Source organism: Mus caroli, unplaced genomic scaffold (assembly GCF_978045245.1).
Source record: "Mus caroli unplaced genomic scaffold, Mus_caroli_1 scaffold_18, whole genome shotgun sequence".
Lineage (NCBI taxonomy): Eukaryota > Metazoa > Chordata > Mammalia > Rodentia > Muridae > Mus > Mus caroli.
The window spans coordinates 75,640,261-75,657,072 of record NW_028227273.1 but is presented as its reverse complement, the minus strand read 5'-3'; the positions used below and the strand labels follow the sequence as shown (position 1 = coordinate 75,657,072).

Below are 16,812 nucleotides of genomic sequence, written 5' to 3'. Positions count from 1 at the left end.
ATCTACTTTGTGATATTGCCTATAAGGAGTAATTATAGGTCGAGGACTGAAGGGGGGGGGGGGAAAGAGCTGACCATTAGCCCCATGTATCCACTCCTAAGATACTCATTGGGCTATGCACAGACAACTTCCCATCCCCATGAACTTATTCTCTGTTGGTTCAGTGGTCTTTGGCTAAAGGAATAAATGTTCCTACCCACAGATATAACCAGTTCACTAATGTACTTTCTCTCATTCCTTCTTCCTTTATTAGTACTTTCTATAATTTGTCTTCCCTAGCAGCATAACCTTCTTTCTTGAATAGCTTTTCTCCCTTGATCTCGTTTGAGCTGAGGCTTGGCATTGGGCACCCTGGTGACCAGTCGGCAAGGCTCTTGCTATGGAGTGTCTGACCCTGCCTACGGTTGGAAATGCAGGGAGGACTTTGCTGTGCCTTGGAAGGAGTGACTGGTTTGGCGGTGTTTTAAAGGGCTCAGGCTGGGGAAACCATGTCTGAGCTGTCTCAGGTCGAAAGGGAGAAGAGGCTTGCAGGCCAAGCTCTAGAGCCTTCAGCCCAGAGCTCTGAATAATCAGAATAATCAGAGCCCAGCATGGGTTTCCTGACTGCTGTGACTCAAAGCCTGGTGCGGGAGCGGACAGGATGAGCAAGTGGACAAACAACCTGGGACCAAGCACCTTCACTAAGAGTCGGGATGCCAAGAAAACAGGCATCTATATTCTGATAGGAAGTTTGTGCAAATAAAAGAAATGGTTCCAGAATATGTCGTCCCGGACTTGACGGGCTTCAAGCTCAATCCCTTCGTTAATTACTGAGCTCCTGAAGGCATAGACACACCTCTGACTACCAAAGCGCTCTTCCAGGAAACAGTTGCACCGGCTATCGAAAAAGACTTAAAAAAAGGGGGGAGGGGTAGCAACACTTTATTAGGCTAGGCCAACCAGGAGGCAGCACTGGAGTGAATGGCCCCATAGCACATTAGGGGCAAAGACCTCCAGGTGTATACTACTTTCCAGCCCTGCCTCAGTGCTGTCCACTCAAGGCTGGGCCATGGATGGTGCAGCATAGGTCTGGAAGCGGGTGTGGGCTCGCCGGTGTGTGAGCAGTCTTAGAGACATTGTGTTCACAGCTGCCTCCAGTCCTGGCTGCTGAGTGATCTCCACTATGTAGTCATTAGCCAGTTGCAAGGAGGTCAGCATGGAGCTGCACACCTCAAAAGCAGGCTGCCCTGCTACAAGCTCTGAAAAGGGACACCATTCATTGAGCTGGGGGAACCAGGAAGCCAACTGGTCCCCATAGACATGTATATCAAAGGGAACGTGCTGCTCCTGGAGCAGGGGCTGGATGGTATCTTCCCAGTCCCTGATGCGTTGTCTCAGCTCTGTCTCCTGGATAAACTTCTGGGAGGTGGCAATGAAGAGTTCCACATTTCTTCGGACCAGCTCCTTGTATCTCAGGGACTCTGGCATGGCCTCTGCATCGAGGTCAGCAGCTTCCTTGGGCATTACCCCCGCAGGCTCCTCCACATACTCTAGAAAAGTCATCTGCTACCCTTAGGTCCTTGAGGGACTCTTCCAAGCGATCCTCCTCTGTATGCCACAGATCCTGCTTGGCCCCAGGTAGCCATCTCTGGTTTATCTTACGTCTCCGCAGTTTCTGAAGGGTCTCGAGCTGTTCTTTCATGTGTTTCCAGTACAGGACTTCTATGTCTGCAAAGGTTGGGCCCTTCCACCGAGCCCTCCTGCCGTCAGGGTGTTCAGCATAGGCATCCTTGTACCACTTGTGGAAGTTCTGCAACTTGGTGGCACCCTTCCTCTTGCGCTTCTGTCCTGGAACCTCCTCCACACCGGGTGGCACAGAATAGGATTTCCCTTTCTGGAAGACCTTAGATTCTAAGGAGTCAAAAGGATCCAGGCTCTGCCAGGGGTCTGTGCTCTCCTGCAGCAGAGAGACAGGCTCCGGGGCCCCTTGTCGTTCCTGCAGCATGTATCTCCTTGGCAAGATGGCACTCTGCTGTGAGGTCCTGAGCTCTGCAGGCTCTAGAGCAACCTCCAGGGGCTCTGCTCCATCCTCTGCATCCTCCTCTCCACCGCTGAGTGCTGGGCCATCTGACTCTTGGGAGATGTCAAGTACAGGAACAGGACTCCCGTTTCTAGATACTTCCATGGTCTGCTCCTCAGCATCCTCAGGATCTTTCTGGCTTCTGGACATGGGGTATGGCTCCACGGGCACCGCAGGCACAGAATGGGAAACACAGGCTCCACAGAACACATTTCTACTGGATCTAACATAAAGCAGCCTCTGGGGTTAGGAATACACATGTTCATCCTGAAATCCTTCCGGCTGGCCAAGACGTCACTCTGACAGCTATACAAGGGGCTGCTGTTCTTTTCTACTTCATCAGAGGCCATCAGGGCCATGGGCAGTAGGGGTATGATAAGCAGCTCACTGTATGCCTGATAAATTTTTCAGATCCACATTAGCCCGGGAGTCGGGGAAGTCGTCCAGTGACAGGAACTCATTCTCTGTTTCACAGGGAGTCCCTGAGATGACAGTCTTCTTGCTCCCATTTTCCTGAACTAAGGAGAGCTATTTGGCCTGCCTCTTGCCAGAAATAAAATCGAGAGCCTGGTAGACCAGCGAGTAGAGGTACTCCACCTTCTTACTGTAGACACAGGCTGAGCCCTGGATCAACAGTGCTGCCTCAATGAAGTTCATTGTGGGTTTGCCTTTATCAAAAGAAATGTAGATCTGGTTCAGCCAGCTGTGCCACCACTTCCACCTCCCAGTTCTTAGTGAGATCCCGGATGGGCTGCAAGAGGTGACCAAAGCGCTCCACAGAAATTAAAAACTCAAGAGTTGAATTTCTGGGAGGGTGTGAGACATATACTGAGCCAGAGTGTGTGCAGAGGCCACTTGAAATGAATGGCAACTCTTGCTCTTCAGGTAGTGGTACACACAGCAGCATGGAGAGATGGCAGCTGATACAGCAAAAAAAAAAAAAAAAATCCAGAAATTGATATCTTTTTCTTTTAAAGAACTCTGAAAATGTCAGATAAAGTGATATAATTTGAGAAGCCATCAAAAGGAGAGAATAATCAGTTTATTATGTGTTGTGTGTGTGTGTGTGTGTTTATATTTATGAAGTTGAGTACAAAACTTAAACACCTAACTCTGTTATTCTATGTGTTTTAAATTTTTAGTTGGTCAAAGAGTCTTTCTGAAACTGTAACTTATTAGTGGGCTGGATCATCAGGCAAGAAAATTTCACAGATTATCCTGTATCTGTCCTGTTCCACAACTGAACTTGTAGATGTATGCCACCATGCCTTGTTTTGACATGGGTGATGTAGATCTGAACTCAGGTCCTTTTTGGATGGCAAGGGCTTTCTTTGTGAGTCATCTTTCTAGCCTGGAGTATGTATGCACATATTAAATAGGAAATGAACATGGTAAATAGTAGAGAGAATTAGCAAAAATGTTCTGCTTCTGAAAGTCACTTCTTCAGAGCCATGGTTTCATTAGTTATAAAATGGGCATGTGTGTCCTAAGATAATTATAATGGGATAATTGTCATATGTCGGGGTTTCACCATATACAGACCATCCTAAGCAGCACATGATTTCTTCTGTGACTCATAGATCCTGACGTGCACAAAAGAGAGATTGACCTTTAGCCTATTTGTCTTTCTACCTTTTATTTTATGTCTTAGTTAGGGTTTTATATTGCTGTGAGGAGACACCATGGCCATAGCAACTCTTATAAAGGAAAACATTTAATTTGGGCTGAAATTCTGTTCCAGAGGTTTATTCCTTTATTGTCCTGGTGGCAAGCATGGGACCATGCAGGCAGACATGGTGCTGGAGGAGGTGGAATCCTACCTCTTGATCCACAGGCAGCAGCAAGAGAATGTGATACTGAATGTAGCTTGAGCATATATAAGACCTCAAAGTCTATATCCACAGCGAACCACTTTCTCAGACCTATGCCATCAAGTCCATACTTTCTAATACTGCCACTTCCTATGAACCAAGCATTCAAACACACGAGTCTATGGGGGCATTTTCTATTCAAACCACCCCATTGTCTTCTCTTGCTGTGTCAAAAATTTTATCTCAATGATTTCAGGTTTTTGGAGGATACTGTATCTTCCAAGTGGCTTTTAGGGTCTTTGGAGAAGGGAGGAAGAAAACCTGTATTCAGTGAGGTACATATAGTGGGATAGGGTTAAGAGCTTGGCTGGGCTCAAATGGTGACCTTACCTTATTCTGAGTAGGAGCTTAATATTCAGTTGTGCAATGGTTATGTTCATTATAAATCATATTATTCAATATTCACAATATCTCAGAATACACATAATGCTTTACATTACTAAGTAGGATCTAATTAGCAAGACCCACTAGGATAAGTTGTAAACTCGTAATGAACTTGTTCAAGTTTTGGCAATGTCTAAAAAACAGTTTTTATTGTCACAATCAGGTTCTTCTTATATGAAGCTCTTCTCTGGGTAGCTCTTGAACCCAATATACAGTCAAAGATGATCTTGAACTTTTGATCCTCATGTTCACATGAATTAAAGATACATACCATCACACTCAGTTTTATGCAGTGCTGTGGATCAATCCCAGAGGTAAGTGCATGCTAGTCAAGTACTTTCCCAGCTGACGCACATCATCAGCCACAGAAACATGTTCTCCTCTAAAATGCAAAGTTCTACAATATGTTGCTCACAAGTAAGCCTTAGAACACAGTACAGAGCATGGTGAAGACAGAGTTAACATTTATTAAAGACCCACCCCATCCAACAGGAAAAGTTTTGTGTTTATTGACATTTTCTCCTTACTTGAAGTATTCACCAGAAAACCATTCTTAGTCAGCTAATGAAGAAATTGAAAGTCAGAGAAATGACACTAGCAGCATTAGAGATATGCCTAGAAAACAAATTCATCAGGACTTATTGGGAAAAGTGATTACAGGATCTTCGCTTGGATCCCAAGTACCTACACAAAACAAAATAAAAGAAAAGGAAACAAAACAAAACAAATTAACCCCAAATGAACTAGGCACAACACCCAACTCTTATGTAGTGCTAGGAAGTCAGGGATGTGAGCAGATCTTTGTTGTTGGTATATTATTTTTTAAATCAATTTTATTGGGTTCTCATACCTCCATCTCCCTTCTAATCCTTATTGCAGCATAATCCCTTCCAACACCAAATCATTATGAAAGAAAGAATATTAGAGGGGAAATAGTCATAGACTGCTATAAGCTACTGCTTGCTGATTATGGATATTGGGTTTCTTAGGGCACATTCAATCTTTATCTTTAGAATATCTAGCAGTCTAGCAAACCAGCAATCCAGCAGTTCAGCAATTCAGCAATAGGAAATGCACTAGCAGGGGAGCAGCAGGCAACCTCTACTTTGGAGCTCCTCCAGCCCCTCTAGGGGATCTGACATTTATTTCCTCTTTAGAGTCTCCAGACTATCAGCAGCTGGCAAAAAATCCCACAGCCTATCCTGGGACTCCAGACAATTTCAGTTAATGGCTGTGGACAATCTGAAGTCGCCACATATCACACATCTAAAATTAAACGAGCCCAGAATTCACATTATACTGGAGTTCACCAGACAGCAAAATGCCAGATCTATAAGGCTCAGCTACAGTAAGAGACCATATATTTGCAAATAAGGTGGAAGGTCAACTGAAACAACACCCATTGGCTTGTGACATACACATGTACAAGAGAAGAAGCATGGGTGTGCACAGGTGTAACCATGTGGATCATACATACAGAAAATAAAAAGAATATTAATCTGATTGTAGACCCTTTCTCAATTGCACATCAACTAATCAACCAAAGAAGTGCTCAGTATTAGTATTCCTTTCTAATTTTTATACTATAGAAGGGGTTATAAACTGAGGGTCATTATGTCATCCAGAGGATATTTGTCATCTATAGATATATTCATTATCATAGCTGAACAAGAGTTGGTTCCAGAATCTACTATTTGAGGTCAAAGAGCTGCTACACATCCTGTGGTGTACAGGACTCCACTATACCCAAATACAATTAAGTACTGACAGATGTCAACAGTGCTAGGGTTGAAAAATCTTGACAAACATATCACAATATCCTGGTTAGGACCTTAGTGAAAAGGATGGGTGATAAAAAGAAAAGAAGGATCTGCTATGAGAAACAAAGGAGAGAAATCACCATTGCATGGTGATGGGGGCATAGTCAGCTAATGTGGCAGATTCATGACAAATGAGGCACATTAGTGACTCAAGTTTTGAAGATCTGGAATTAGTTAAACAAGGGTTCCGATGCTTGTTACTATTGATAAAATCAAAACCAAAACCATACCAAAATTCTTAGAATATGGTTTTGGCTTGATAAAACAATGATGTTTCTGTCTCTCAATATTGACATGAGAATTACAGGTGAGCAACTTATGGGTGTGTGTTGTGTGACTTTTCCTGGGGAAATATGACACACGTCTATTAACCCCAGAAAATCCATGATAGACTAACAAAACCATTACAACAAAGAGCAATTTTGTGAACTGATGTCTTCTACCATGCCTTTATAATTTCAGCATCCTGAAAGATGAAGCAGAAGGTTTGGTATATGAGGTCAGTTGAGATACATAGCTAGACCCTTTCTCAATTGCACATCAACCAACCAACCAATCAACCAAAGAAGTGCTTAGTATTAGTACTCCTTTCTAAAGATAGATTGATAAGCCTAGGACGTCTATGCTGGTGCAAAATTACCTTATATTTTATGCAAGTACAGTTTGAGGTACAATTAATAAATAATTGATATAGTTTCTTTCTACACTTTTATTTAATTATAACGCTGGAGATAAAACCTAAAGTTGTTTGCATACTATATAAGTATGCTACCATTAAGCCCAAGACTCATGTCTTCAATGGGGGACTATTGGCAAGTAGATGTTTTACCTTTGAGCTCTGTCCCATTCCCTCAGAGAAGATTCTAGAAAAGCACTACATTACTGATAAAACAACCTTAGGCCTATAAATAAATCTGAAAAGATAGCCTGTATGTAGATTTTGTAACATCCATACTATAGAATAAGAAAATATATCTACTTTCTTGAACTTGAATAGATTTCAAGCTTTTTGTTCTCCAGAAGTTAGAAAAGAAATCAAGAAGTTCCCTGAGGTCTTCCCCCATTGTGTTATCATCCAGAATCGTGTCCTGTGGGCATGGATCCAGAACTATCTTAGGAAGCAATGAAGATTCAAAATACTCTCTGTGCTGGTCAGGATTTGCATTTAAAAGTAGATGGAGAGAGAATTTCAATGAAGAAAATTGTGATTTGTTTAGCAGAAAGCAAGTGATCTGATTCTGGTGTAGAAGTCACAGGGCACATTCAGCAACATCTGTCACATGTGGTGTGTTAGGAGGACTCAGATCTAGCTAGATTAATGTCTGTCCATTTATATAGCTTTCAGGGTCATATATTCTCTTAATCCCATTCTACTTTAAAAAAAAACCAAGAAATGATGAGCCTTTTAAAATTTTTATATACCACTCAAAATCCCAAGCACATTAAGTATAGAATGCATGGTCTTTCAGAAAAAGACCACAAAGTCCACTAAAATTCACCCTTTAACCCACGCAACAGTAAAATGTGCAGTAATGTATACCAAGGTGTATCAAACTTCACCTTTAACAGCCACTGAATTGAATATAGAGATGATACCTACTGTTCCCCTGTTCAGCCGTGTCTAGAAGTTCCTTCTTGTTTTAACATTCTCTTTGTTTTAGATAAGAAACCAAGACACCAACAAGCATCACCAGTAACCACACTTATATATTATCAAAAGGTCTGTATGTGCCCTTAGTTTTGTTGTGATATCCTTGGAACTGCAGTGGTTTTAATCTCTTTGCAAAATTTCAAGAAGATCAATACTCCAAAACAGCATTTGGAGGGATCCATGGCTCCAGCTATATATGTACCAGAGGTTGGCTTTATCTGGCATTACTGGAAAGAGAAGCCCTTTGTCCTGGGGGGCTTAATGCCCCAGTATAGGGGATATTAGAGTGGTGAGGCAGGAGTGGGTGAGTGGGTAGAGGAGTAACCTCATAGAGGCAAAGGGGAGGGAGGATTGCGTTGGGGGGTTTGTAGATGGGAAACCAGGAAGGGGATAATATTTGAGATGTAAATGAATAAAATGATTAATAAAAACATATAGAAGTTAGTTGGAGATTCTCAAAGGGAAAACATGAGCAGTAATGTAAGATTAAGTGGTCAGGAGAAGTGGTTTCTCAGCAGAGCTGCTTTTTATGCCCAAGCCACAAGCTGTCTGGGTTCGAAACTAAAAGGCTTGCTAAACTGGCATGCACCATTCTGGGGTTTGTGGCTTAAGGATGAGACATACTCAGTCTGACCCAGAGACAGTGGCAGAGTGTGTGTGTGTGTGTGTGTGTGTGTGTGTGTGTGTGTGTGTGTGTAAAGTGCTTAAGCCTTGAATGCTAAGGAGGGGAGAAGGCAGGCATCAAACAGGCAGATCCTGCTGAGGAGAGGGCAGGCCACTGAGAGCTAGTCTAAATAAGATATAGAAATGGGGCAATTGATTTAAAGAAAAATTAAAAAGTGTATGCTTTGCAAGAAATGGGTTCTTTGGAGGTGGTCTCCACAGGAATTCTGGGATTGCTTAGATTGGCATATGACATTGGTAGCCTAGAAATAGGCCCATACAGAAATATTGAAGGGAATTTAGTTGAAGTTATTTCATAGGCAAGGATGTTAATTCAAGTTATATAAAGAGAAAGGGGATATGTACACCCACAGAGATTTTAATCTTCATAGACTGGAGAATTTAACAGATGAATAAATAAGTTTATGTCTTGATCTCACTAATAAAATTAATCGTGTAAGAACAAGGGAAAGGATAGTGAAGGACCACTGTTTCAAAGGATAATAATTGCTTAGATTGATTTACATGCTTTTAATTGTTTTACTCATCAAAATGAATGATGTTGTAAAATTGGTGGTTATGATATTAAAATTTCTCTGGGAGAGGTCAAAATAGGGCAGGCCTGAAGAGAAAGGAAGATGCTAATTTGAATCAATTGATAATTTCAGGCAATTGGACCAAGGGCATGCTATTTTGGGAGAGAGGCTCTGTATTTGTTAAAGAAGAAAAGGCTTTGGACCACTTCCAGAGTGATATGGATCATATATGATAGGAGAAGACCCCATGGAGATCTTTCTACAGAAAAGAAAAAATTAAGGAAATCAAACAAGACAGGTAAGTTGATTTGCTGATTCCTCCACATGGAACAGCCTTGTAACTGGCTTAGACATAAAAGTGTCTTCAGCTAAAATTAGACAATAAATTTTGTTGCTTATGGAATCATTAAGATTCATCATGCCATCCTTTTCATGTAATTGTTTATTGATCAAATTAACTCATAAAAGGATAGTTGTCTTTCACCTGCTCAAACAAGAAACAAAAATGTATCCATAACTGATCTGTGCACATTGCACAATTCATATAAATATCTTAATAGTGCTAAATTTTTGGTTGTATTATTCTTATATTGCAGAATATACAGCCCTGACAAGATTCATCTGCGGAGACTATGAGATGACTTGATGTCCAGATACCTGCCTCCTGAGGCTGTTTCTAGAAACTTGATTCCAGAACATCTTCAGGAATAGCTGCTGATTCAAGATGGACTCAGTTCATCTAGCCTTTCAGATAGATCTAGTCAGAACTTCAGTCAAGTCCTGAGCCACCTAGATATACATAGACTGGATAACAGATGCGAAGGCTAGGTTTCTTTTCTTTCTTATTTTTTTTTTCCCCCATTTTATTGGATATTTTATATATTTACATTTCAACTGTTATTCTCTTTCCCAGTTTCCTCTCCACAACCTCCCTATCCCACTTCCCCTCCCCTTGCTTCTATGAGGGTGCTCCTCTAAGCACCCATTCCCTCCCACCTCACTTCCCTAGCATTTCCCTACATAGGGGTATTAAGCCTTCATAGGACCCCTTCCATTCATGCCATATAAGGCCATCCTCTGCTACATATGAGGCGGGAGCTATGGGTCCTCTTTGGTTAGTGGTTTAGTCACTGGAAGCTATTAGATTCTTGTTTAACCAATTTTTCTAATTTTCCTACGCCTCCCCAAACTTTAAAGCATTTTTTGGCATCACTATTCAGCAGGAAGAATTTGTGGTTTGGGAGAGAGGCTCTGTATTTGTGTTAATAGAAAAGAAGAAAAGGCTTTGGACCACTTTCAGAGTGATATGGATCATATAAGACAGGAGAAAACACCATGGAGATCTCTCAAGAGAAAAGAAAAATTTGAGAAAATTGGGTTTGGGTGTCTGGTTATGGTTATTTTACAAATTATAGTTGTGTTGTCATTTTTTAAGGGTTCATGAAACATTTATTACTTTCTTATCAGACCTGTGGTTTTTAATATTTTCTACTTTCTAGAATGCTTTTTACATTCTGTATTGTATACATTGGTATAGCTAAATTTATTTTAATTAGGTATTATCTTCATTTACATTTCAAATTCTATCCCAAAAGTCCCACATACCCTCCTCCCCCACTCCCCTAACCACTCACTCCCACTTCTTGAACCTGGAGTTCCCCCATACTGAGGCATATAAAGTTCACAAGACTAAGGGGCCTCTCTTACCAATGATGGCCAAATAGGCCATCTTCTGATACATATGCAGCTAGAGACACGAGCTCCAGGGGTACTGGTTAGTTGATATTGTTGTTCCACCTATAGGTTTGCAGACCCCTTTAGCTCCTTGGGTACTTTCTCTAGCTCCTCCATTGGGGGCCCTGTGGTCCATTCAATAGCTGACTGTGAGCATCCACTTCTGTGTTTGCCAGGTCCCGGCATAGCCTCACAAGAGACAGCTATATCAGGGTCCTTTCAGCAAAATCTTGCTGGTGTATACAATGGTGTAGGCGTTTGGAGGGTGATTATGGGATGGATACCTGAGTATGGCAGTCTCTAGATGGTCCATCCTTTCATCTCAGCTTCAAAATTTGTCTATGTAACTCCTTCCATGGGTGCTTTGTTCCCAATTCTAAGAAGGAGCAAAGTGTTCACACTTTGGTCTCCATTCTTCTTGAGTTTCATGCGTTTAGCAAATTGTATGTTATATCTTGGCTATTCTAAGTTTCTGGGCTAATATCCACTTATCAGTGAGTACATATTGTGCGAGTTCTTTTGTGATTGGGTTACCTCACTCAGGATGATGCCCTCCAGGTCCATCCATTTGCCTAGGAATTTCATAAATTCATCCTTTTTAATAGCTGAGTAGTACTCCATTGTGTAAATGTACCACATTTTCTGTATCCATTCCTCTGTTGAGGGGCTGGGTTCTTTCCAGCTTCTGGCTATTATAAATAAGGCTGCTATGAACATAGTGGAGCATGTGTCCTTCTTACCGGTTGGGACATCTTCTGGATATATGCCCAGGAGAGGTATTGCTGAATCCTCTGGTAGTACTATGTCTAATTTTGTAAGGAACCGCCAGACTGATTTCCAGAGTGGTTGTACAAGCTTGCAATCCCATCAACAATGGAGGAGTGTTCCTCTTTCTCCACATCCTCGCCAGCATCTGCTGTCACCTGAATTTTTGATCTTAGCCATTCTGACTGGTGTGAGGTGGAATCTTAGGGTTGTTTTGATTTGCATTTCCCTGATGATGATTAAGGATGTTGAACATTTTTTTTCAGGTGTTTCTCTGCCATTCGGTATTCCTCGGGTGAGAATTCTTTGTTCAGTTCTGAGCCCCATTTTTTAATGGGGTTATTTGATTTTCTGGAGTCCACCTTCTTGAGTTATTTATATATATTGGATATTAGTCCCCTATCTGATTTAGGATAGGTAAAGATCCTTTCCCAGTGTGTTGGTGGTCTTTTTGTCTTATGGACGGTGTCTTTTGCCTTGCAGAAGCTTTGCAGTTTCATGAGGTCCCATTTGTCATTTCATGATCTTACAGCACAAGCCATTGCTGTTCTATTCAGGAATTTTCCCCCTGTGCACATATCTTCAAGGCTTTTCCCCACTTTCTCCTCTATAAGTTTCAGTGTCTCTGATTTTATGTGAAGTTCCTTGATCTACTTAGATTTGACCTTAGTACAGGAGATAGTTTGGCACTAAGGAAGATGATTTAGATTTGAAAGAATGGTTTTCAGATGGTGATGGAACTTAAAATCAGTATAAAAATTCAGGTATAGAATTGTAAACTCTTTAAGATAGGATAGTTCTTAGAGTACCTACCTAAATTGACAATATTGATGGACTGGGACATACTAGCTTATACTATACCTTATAGTTTACATAACTATTAGTACTGTGTTCAGCGTATATCTGAGAAAACAGTCCCTTTTAATGGATGAAAAGGGTGAGATATTATGGACTTGGCTTATTGCTTATATTATGTTACTTGGGTTCCCACATTGCACAGAAATTTTCACTTCTACATGTGAGATGTCACCTGTCCCTGCCCCCACTTGGTTCTAGTTGGTAAATAAAATTGCTGGTGGCCAATGGCTGGGCAGAGAGACAGAGGATGTACTTTAAATTTCCTGGGCAAGGGAACCCAAGGAAGAAGAGAATTTTAGAATTGCTATATTAGGGAAGCAGGAGAACCAGGCACAAGAGCTGCAGAAGACAGATTAACAATCATGTAAAAGCTGGGGAAAAACATTTCCAAGAGGCCCCTCCTTGATTTTGTCTGGGGTAGCAAAGATGTAATATAGATTTTTAGTAGGTAATAATTTAGGAGTATCAGAGGGGAGGCATTAGCACTGTGGGAGTTTAGGAGTGGCTGAAAAATTGTGCTGCTTAAGGCACATTTAAAATAGAAGGCTGGGTGAGTATGTCTTTCATTCAAGAATCCAGAGCACTGGGGCAAGTTCCTTGCTACTTGCTGAGGAGATTAGAGAGGATTGAGAATACTACCACTATAGAGAATTATTTTTTCAATGTCTGTAAAAAATTGCTTTGATGGGAATTGCATTTAATATTTTGATTGCGTTTTACCATTTCACTATGTTAATCCTACTGATCCATGAGCATGGGAGATCTTTCCATCATGTGAGGTATTCTTTGATTTATTTCTTCAGGGACTTGAAGTTTTTGCCATACTGATCATTCACTTGCTTGGTTAGAGTTACACGTGTTTGTTTGTTTGTTTGTTTGTTTTAAAAATTATTTGTGGCTAGTCTGAAGGCTGTTGTTTTCCAAATTTCTTTCTCATCTTGGTTTTTATTTGTATAAAGAGGGATACTAATTTCTTTGAGATAATTTTATATCTAGCCACTTTGCTGAAGTTGGTTATCAGCTGTAGGTATTCTCTGGTACAATTTTAGAGGTTATTATATCAACCATGAGTAGTGGTACCTTGACCTCTTACTTTAAATTTTTGTATCCTCTTCATCTCTTTTTGTTGTCTCATTGCTCTAGAACTTCAAGTACTATATTGAGTAGATAGGGAGAGAATGAGCATCCTTGTCTAGGCTCTAATTTTAGTGGGATTTCTTCAAGTTTCTCTGCATTTAATTTGATGTTGGCTGTTGATTTGCTGTATATTGCTTTTATTTTGTTCAGGTTCGTGCCTTGAATTCCTGATCTCTCCAAGAGTTTTAACATGAAGGTGTGTTGCAATTGTCAAAGGCTTTTTTTCCATCTAATGAGATGATCATGTTATTTTTTCTTTGTGTTTGTTTATACAGTGGATTATGTTCATGGAATTTTGTATATTGAACCATCCATACATCTCTGTAAGGAAGCCTACTCGATCATGCTGAATAATAGTTATGGTATGTTCTTGGATTCAGTTTGCCAGGATTTTAACGAGTATTTTGCATTAATGTTCATGAGCTAAATTGGTCTGAAGTTCTATTTCTTTGTTGGGTCAATTTGTAGTTTATGTATCAGAGTGGCCTCAGAGAGTGAATTACATAGTGTTTCTATTTTGGAATAATTTGAGGAATATTGGTATTAGCACTTCTTTGAAGGTCTGGTAGAATTTTTCACTAAAACAATCTGGCCCTGGATTTTTTAGGGTTGGGATTTTTCAGTGATAGATTTATTTCCATAGCAATTATGGGATGCTTTAGACAGTTCCTTTATTTAGCTTTGGTATCTTGTATCTGTCTAGAAAATCTTCCATTTCATTTAGATTTTCTAGTTTTGTTGAGTATAAACTTTTGTAGTAAGATCTGATGATTTGTTGAATTTCTTCAGTTTCTATTGCTATGTCTCTCTTTTCATTTCTGATTTTACTAACTTGGATACTGTCTCTGTTCCCAATAGTTAGTTTGACTAAGGGTTTATTTATCTTGTTATTTCTCCTCAAAGAACCAACTCCTGGTTTTGTTGATTCTTTGTAGTGTTATCTTTGTTTCAAAGTTGTTGATTTTCATCCCGAATTTGACTACTTACTGCATTCTACTGCTCTTGGATGTTTTGCTTTATTTTATTTTATTTTATTTTATTTTATTTTATTTTATTTTATTTTATTTTATTTTATTTTATTTTATTTTATCTTATCTTATCTTATCTTATCTTATTTTATTATATTTATTTATTTATTTATTTATTTATTTATTTATTTATTTATTGATCTTGAGCTTTTAGGTCTGGTATGAAATTGCTAGGGTAGTATCTTTCCAATTTCTTTTTTTTCATTTTTTTTATTAGATATTTTCTTCATTTATGTTTCAAATGCTATCCCGAAAGTCCCCTTTAACCTCCCCACGCCCTGCTCCCCTACCCACCCACACCCACTTCTTGGCCCTGTTGTTCCCCTGTACTAGGGCATAAAAAGTTTGCAAGACCAAGGGGCCTCTCTTCCCAATGATGGCCGGCTAGGCCATCTTCTGCTACATATGCAGCTAGAGACATGAGCTCTGGGGGTACTGGTTAATTGATATTGTTGTTCCACCTATAGGGTTGTAGACCCCTTTAGCTCCTTGGGTACTTTCTCTAGCTCCTCCACTGGGGGCCCTGTATTCCATCCAATAGATGACTGTGAGCATCGACTTCTGTATTTGCAGGCACTGGCCTAGCCTCACACAAGACAGTTATATCAGGGTCCTTTCAGCGAAGACACTTAGTGCTATGAATTTTCCTCTTAGCATGGCTTTCATTGTGTTGCATAAGTTTGGATATGCTATGACTTCATTTTCAATGAATTCTAGAAAGTGTTTAATTTCTTTATTTCTTCCATGACCACATTATCATTGTGTAGAGAGTTGTTGAAATTACATGAGCATGTGGGCTTTCTGTTGTTTTTGTTGCTTTTGATATCCAGTCTTAGTCTGTGGTGATCTAATAGAGTGCCAGTGGTTATTTCAATCTTCTTGTATCTATTGAGCCTTGGTATGGATCTGATTTTTATATACCATCTGAGAACGTATATATTTTTGTTTTGGGATAAAGTGTTCAGTAGATATCTGTTAAAGCCCTTCAGTTCATAACTTCTGTTAGTTTCACCATGTCTCTGTTTCATTTCTGTTTTGATGATCTGCCAATTGTTAAGAGTTGGGTATTAAAGTCTCTCACTTTAAGACCCTATCTTCTTTGTCTCTGACAGGACCAAGGTGTTATTTCAGTCTTCTTTTATTTTTGAGTCTTGCTTTGTGACAGAATATATGGTCAGTTTTATGGAGGTTCTGTTAGGTGCTGACAAGAATGCGTGTTCTTTTGTGTTTGTATGAAATGTTCTAAGATTTTTGCTCTGCCAATTTGATTTATAACCTCAGTTAAGTTCATTATTTCTTAGTTTAGTTTCTGACTCCATGATCTGTCTATTGGTGAGAATGGAATATTATTGTCTCCTGTTATTAATGTGTGGATTTCATTGTATGACTTAAGCTTCAGTAATATTTCTTTTATGAATGTGGGCATCTTTCCATTTGGGAATATATATTCAAAATTGAGATGTTATCTTGGTGCATTTCCTTTGATGAGTATGAAGTGTCCTTACCTGTCTTCTTTTCTCCTTTTATTAATTTTGTTTGAAAGTCTATTTTATTAGATATTAGAATGGGTACTGTAGCTTGTTTCTTGGGTCCATTTACTTGGAAAACCTTTCTCCAGCCCTTTACGTTGAAGTAATGTTTATCTTTGTTTCTGAGGTGTATTTCTTGTATACAGCAGAAATGATGGATCTTATATACACATCCGCTTTGTTAGCATGTGCTTTTTATTGAGTTATCGAGTCCATTGATATTGAGGGACATTAATGACCAGTGATTGTTAATTCTTACTTTTTTGGGTATTAGTCAATATTGTGTGTGTGTGTGTGTGTGTGTGTGTGTGTGTGTGTTTCTCTTCTTGTTGTTTTGCTGTTGTGAAATTATTTATTTCTTGTGTTTCTTGAGTGCAGTTAGACACAGTGGGTTGATGGTCTTATTTTAGTATTCTGGAAGTCTGGATTACTAGAAGACAGTGTTTAAATTTGGTTTTGTTATGGAATATCTTGTTGTCTCCATATATGGTGATTGAAAATTTTTCTTGGTATAATAGTCTGGGCTGATGTATGTGGTCTCTTAAGGTCTGTAAGGAATCTGTTGAGTCCAATCAGAAAATTGATCCATGAGCTCTTGCTGTCTACTTTTTTTGACTGAAATCATGGTGCCTACAGCTAGAGAAGATACAAAAACATATTTTTCAACTTGTTTTTAAGCAGAGCACAGGGCCTCAGTTACAGAGCCTAAGGGAAGAAAGATTTCCAGAATTCTCAATGGCAGTGGGGGTGATGTCAGGAAGACCTTGGGGTGATTAC

The 16,812-nt window shown here is 39.8% G+C and overlaps 1 pseudogene; it reads right to left on the bottom strand.

Annotated features, from left to right (window-relative positions):
• Positions 1 to 1,035: 1,035 nt before the first annotated feature.
• Positions 1,036 to 10,835, bottom strand: LOC110283998 (condensin-2 complex subunit H2-like; annotated as a pseudogene).
• Between the last annotated feature and the right edge of the window lie 5,977 nt (positions 10,836 to 16,812).